This window comes from Dendrobates tinctorius, unplaced genomic scaffold, assembly GCF_039654945.1.
Source record: "Dendrobates tinctorius isolate UK_male_01 unplaced genomic scaffold, ASM3965494v1 ptg000637l, whole genome shotgun sequence".
NCBI classification, from domain to species: Eukaryota; Metazoa; Chordata; class Amphibia; order Anura; family Dendrobatidae; genus Dendrobates; species Dendrobates tinctorius.
In genome coordinates, this window is record NW_027362289.1 from 107,501 (window position 1) to 112,500 (window position 5,000).

The window sequence follows — 5,000 nt, forward strand, 5'->3', positions numbered from 1 at the left end:
TGGCGCGGAGCTCGGCAGCGGCGTGGAAACGCCACCCACCGCCGCCGCTCTCGCTGGTGCCCGCCGCGGAGGCCGCCCTTCGGGCGATGCGTGGCACGGACCTCCGCGGGCAGGGCTGCGCATCTGGAACTTCGAAAAGGGCCGCCCTTGCTAACACTGTGCTTCCCCACGCGGGGAGCGATTCGGACGGCTGGCCCCCACGCCGGGGTGGGTGGGCGCCCCGCCGTTCGCCCGCGTGGGTCGTCAGACCACTGTTCATCGTTCGGTGCGATTCAAACTTCCCACAGCTCGGCCGCCTCCGTCCTCGAACGGGAGGTGACGGCCGGCGTGCGCGCCCAAAGATAGGTGGTGGAAGCCCGGGGGTACAGGAGGAAGGACACCGCTCACCGTAAACCGACGCGAGCTCCAAAGCCCGGGTCGAGCGAGCAGCACCACCTCCCCACCCGGGAGCGCCGTGCCAGATCGATCGGAGGATAAGACCGCTCTGAGAGGACATGGACGAGAGGGGCGTCCGCCTTCCGGAGCCCCCCCTTTCGGACGAGGACTCCGGATTTGCCCCCCGAAAGCCATCACCTCCAGAGAACCAGGGACCGCCGAGGGAGGGTCTGGTCAGGCTTGGGTACCCCAGCATTGCCTCTCTCGCTTGGGATGCACGATCGGCAAAAGTCCCTCTCGGAGCTGTGGAAGTTCGGTCTCAGCCGGAGTGCGCAACTTCCAGACGAGAGGGACCACATGCCAAGTCGCCTACCCAAGTCGGGGAACCAGAGAAACAACTGCTTTCTATCGGGGTAGAGAGACGACACTCTCTCAAGTACATTCTGCCAGAGGTGCGCATTCCTATGTATTTGCATTGCGGGACAACGTCCCCACTTTAAGGGGACGAAGTCGGAACTGTACCCGGCCTCAAGTCACTGTAGGGCGGATGCGGCACCTAGAAAATTCCTCATTCCGGTTCTTTTTCACTTAGTCGTTTTTTTTTTTGGCAAGAATGTACCCCAGGATGGCCAAAAAGCCAAAGCCAGGGACTGAGAACCATCGAGCATGCTCTGAGGGGACATAGTCAGAGGGGGCGTCCGCCTTCCAGAGCCCTCCTTCCCACGAGGACTCCAGATTTGCCCCCCCCCCCCTGACAACAGCCATCGCCTCCAGAGAACCAGGGACCACCGAGGGAGGGTCTGGTCGAAGCTCAGGTACCCAGGATAGCTTCTCCGGCTTGGGCATGGACCGCCAGACAAAGCCGCGGACCATGAACCATCCAGCCTGCTCTGAGGGGACATAGTCAGAGGGGGCGTCCGCCTTCAAGAGCCCTCCTTCCCACGAGGACTCCAGATTTGCCCCCCTGACAGCCATCACCTCCAGAGAACCAGGGACCGCCGAGGGAGGGTCTGGTCAAAGCTCACGTACCCCAGGACAGCTTCTCCGGCTTGGGCACAGACCGCCAGACAAAGCCGCGGACCATGAACCATCCAGCCGGCTCTGAGGGGACATGGTCAGAAGGGGCGTCCGCCTTCTAGAGCCCAAACTCGGCCACGGACTCCAGATTTGCCCCCCTGAATGCCATCACCCTTCAGAAGACCAGGGACCACCGAGGGAGGGTCTGGTCAGGCTCAGGTACCCCAGGATCGCCTCTCTCACTTGGGACGCACGACCAGCAAAAGTCCCTCCTGGAGCCGTGGAAGTTCAGTCTCGGCCGTATTTTGCAACTTCCACGACAAGAGGGACCACCTTCTAAGTCGCCTACCCGAGCCAGAGAACCATAGGAACAACCGCCATACATCGGGGTAGAGAGAGCCCACTCTCTCCTATATTCTCCCGCAGGTGCGCATTACTATGTATTTGCATTGCGGGACAATGTACTTCAATGAGCGGGACAAAGTCGGAAATGTATCCGACCTCCTGGAACTGTGCGGCTGCTACAGCAGTCAGAAATTCCCCATTCCGGTTCTTTTTCACTTGGATTTTTTTTTTTGCAATTTTTTGCCTAAAACGTATTCCTCCAACATGTACTAGCTCATGACACTTGAAATTTTTGAGCCAATTGATAATAACAGCTTTTTAGAGCTCAAAAACAAAAAAAATTTGATGCGAACAAAAAATGTTCGAAAATGACCTCAGCTCCTGGAACTGTTTTCGGTACACCTCCAGAGAGGCTCCCCTGCCTGGAAGTCTGTCACTGCTCAGCTCGAAATTTTTCTAAGTCCCAAAATTCGGTTTTTCATCCAAAATTCAACTTTCTGCCCAGGATCCACAAACTTTAAACCCAGTTGGGGGACCCTCCCTGGGGGCCCTACAACATACTGAAGCCCCCCTGTGGTGGAAGTAGGGGAATTTACTTATTTTTACACAAAATCACAAAATTCCATTTTTTGTTCGCAAAACACTTTTTTGTCCTCAAGAAACTTTTTTGTCCTCAAAACACTTTTTTGTCCTCGAGAAACTTTTTTGTCCTCAAGAAACTTTTTTGTCCTCAAAACACTTTTTTGTCCTCAAAACTCAATTTCTTCCATAATTCGACTTTCCCCCAAAAAACCACACATTCTACCCTCATGGGAGGCACTCTCCCTCGGGTCCCCACATCATATTGACGCCCCAGAGCGGTGGGAGAAGGGGAAATCTGATTTTTGCACAAAAATCCAAAAATCGCTCTAAGTCCAAAAATCCTGAAAATTTTTCTAAGTCCCAACGGTACTTTCTGAAAAGTGTACCCAGGCCCCTGGAAGCCTCCTAGGTACACCTCCTGAGACTCCCCCCTTCCTGGAAGTCTGACACATCTCGAAATTTTTCTAAGTCCCAAAAACTGGTTTTTGCTCCATAATTCGACTTTCCCCCCAAAAGCCACACATTCTACCCTCATGGGAGGCACTCTCCCTCGGGTCCCCACATCATATTGACGCCCCAGAGCGGTGGGAGAAGGGGAAATTCGATTTTTGATCAAAAATCCAAAAATCGCTCTAAGTCCAAAAATCCTGAAAATTTTTCTAAGTCCCAACGGTACTTTCTGAAAAGTGTACCCAGGCCCCTGGAAGCCTCCTAGGTACACCTCCCGAGGCGCCCCCTTCCTGGAAGTCTGTCACATCTCGAAATTTTTCTAAGTCCCAAAAAATGGTTTTTGCTCCATAATTCGACTTTCCCCCCAAAAGTCACACATTCTACCCTCATGGGAGGCACTCTCCCTCGGGTCCCCACTTCATATTGACGCCCCAGAGCGGTGGGAGAAGGGAAAATTCGATTTTTGCACAAAAATCCAAAAATCGCTCTAAGTCCAAAAATCTTGAAAATTTTTCTAAGTCCCAACGGTACTTTCTGAAAAGTGTACCCAGGCCCCTGGAAGCCTCCTAGGTACACCTCCCGAGGCGCCCCCTTCCTGGAAGTCTGACACATCTCGGAATTTTTTCTAAGTCCCCAAAAATGGTTTTTGCTCCATAATTCGACTTTCCCCCCAAAAGTCACACATTCTACCCTCATGGGAGGCACTCTCCCTCGGGTCCCCACTTCATATTGACGCCCCAGAGCGGTGGGAGAAGGGAAAATTCGATTTTTGCACAAAAATCCAAAAATCGCTCTAAGTCCAAAAATCTTGAAAATTTTTCTAAGTCCCAACGGTACTTTCTGAAAAGTGTACCCAGGCCCCTGGAAGCCTCCTAGGTACACCTCCCGAGGCGCCCCCTTCCTGGAAGTCTGACACATCTCGGAATTTTTTCTAAGTCCCCAAAAATGGTTTTTGCTCCATAATTCGACTTTCCCCCCAAAAGTCACACATTCTACCCTCATGGGAGGCACTCTCCCTCGGGTCCCCACTTCATATTGACGCCCCAGAGCGGTGGGAGAAGGGAAAATTCGATATTTGCACAAAAATCCAAAAATCGCTCTAAGTCCAAAAATCTTGAAAATTTTTCTAAGTCCCAACGGTACTTTCTGAAAAGTGTACCCAGGCCCCTGGAAGCCTCCTAGGTACACCTCCCGAGGCGCCCCCTTCCTGGAAGTCTGACACATCTCGGAATTTTTTCTAAGTCCCCAAAAATGGTTTTTGCTCCATAATTCGACTTTCCCCCCAAAAGTCACACATTCTACCCTCATGGGAGGCACTCTCCCTCGGGTCCCCACTTCATATTGACGCCCCAGAGCGGTGGGAGAAGGGAAAATTCGATTTTTGCACAAAAATCCAAAAATCGCTCTAAGTCCAAAAATCTTGAAAATTTTTCTAAGTCCCAACGGTACTTTCTGAAAAGTGTACCCAGGCCCCTGGAAGCCTCCTAGGTACACCTCCCGAGGCGCCCCCTTCCTGGAAGTCTGACACATCTCGGAATTTTTTCTAAGTCCCCAAAAATGGTTTTTGCTCCATAATTCGACTTTCCCCCCAAAAGTCACACATTCTACCCTCATGGGAGGCACTCTCCCTCGGGTCCCCACTTCATATTGACGCCCCAGAGCGGTGGGAGAAGGGAAAATTCGATTTTTGCACAAAAATCCAAAAATCGCTCTAAGTCCAAAAATCTTGAAAATTTTTCTAAGTCCCAACGGTACTTTCTGAAAAGTGTACCCAGGCCCCTGGAAGCCTCCTAGGTACACCTCCCGAGGCGCCCCCTTCCTGGAAGTCTGTCACATCTCGAAATTTTTCTAAGTCCCAAAAAATGGTTTTTGCTCCATAATTCGACTTTCCCCCCAAAAGTCACACATTCTACCCTCATGGGAGGCACTCTCCCTCGGGTCCCCTCAACATATTGACGCCCCAGAGCGGTGGGAGAAGGGGAAATCTGATTTTTGCACAAAAATCCAAAAATCGCTCTAAGTCCAAAAATCCTGAAAATTTTTCTAAGTCCCAACGGTACTTTCTGAAAAGTGTACCCAGGCCCCTGGAAGCCTCCTAGGTACACCTCCTGAGACTCCTCCCTTCCTGGAAGTCTGACACATCTCGAAATTTTTCTAAGTCCCAAAAAATGGTTTTTGCTCCATAATTCGACTTTCCCCCCAAAAGCCACACATTCTACCCTCATGGGAGG